The sequence below is a fragment of the Cucurbita pepo genome, unplaced genomic scaffold, assembly GCF_002806865.2.
Source record: "Cucurbita pepo subsp. pepo cultivar mu-cu-16 unplaced genomic scaffold, ASM280686v2 Cp4.1_scaffold001567, whole genome shotgun sequence".
In the NCBI taxonomy this organism is placed as follows: Eukaryota; Viridiplantae; Streptophyta; class Magnoliopsida; order Cucurbitales; family Cucurbitaceae; genus Cucurbita; species Cucurbita pepo.
The window spans coordinates 6,471-7,066 of NW_019647717.1; the positions used below are offsets into that span (position 1 = coordinate 6,471).

A 596-nucleotide genomic window follows, 5' to 3' on the forward strand; every position below is an offset into this window, starting at 1 on the left:
GGTGTATCCTGAAACTGTCTTATGCAGCTGCCGTTATGCACTCAATTGCCTGCTTGCATATACCAGTCATGGTTGCCTCTGGCCCATAAACCTATATATTAGAAACCAAGGTTTCTCAATACCAGCTTTTATGCAGATCTTTTAACACTATGAACTTACTTATATTATAATTTAATCCTCAACATTACCTCAATTGGAACTCCAAGTTCTTCTCCCAGTGTCCGCATCTTGGCAAGACCTCTCTGGTAGTTGGGGCCACCTCTCCTCACATAAATGTTCATCCTAGCCGCTTTCAGCCTTGATTCCTGAATCATAAGAACGTTATGTAAATACCAATCATTAGTATACCCAATGAACCGAGAGAATGAGTTCCCTAAACCAGAACAGGGGTTGCCTCACCTTTTCCTTCAACGCCCGAATTATGCCATTAAATGTAGCAGCAACATCAGTAAAGTTCGCTATCCCACCTCCAATCACAAGTGCTCTCTTTTGACCATCGGGGTCTGCAGTCGCGCACTGCAGAAAACAAAAGTGAAAGCCTCAACTTCTTCATTCAATATACAGAAGCAGATGTTGAATTAAAATTCAAGCATGTC

General features: G+C 41.9%; 1 long non-coding RNA gene across 1 annotated transcript; it reads right to left on the reverse strand.

Annotated features, from left to right (window-relative positions):
- LOC111786368 lies at window positions 1-543 on the reverse strand. The gene is made up of 3 exons (XR_002813779.1): window positions 400-543; window positions 189-305; window positions 1-91 (listed from the first exon to the last, which is right to left on the reverse strand). It is a non-coding gene; the product is annotated as an uncharacterized LOC111786368 (long non-coding RNA).
- Window positions 544-596: the final 53 nt, after the last annotated feature.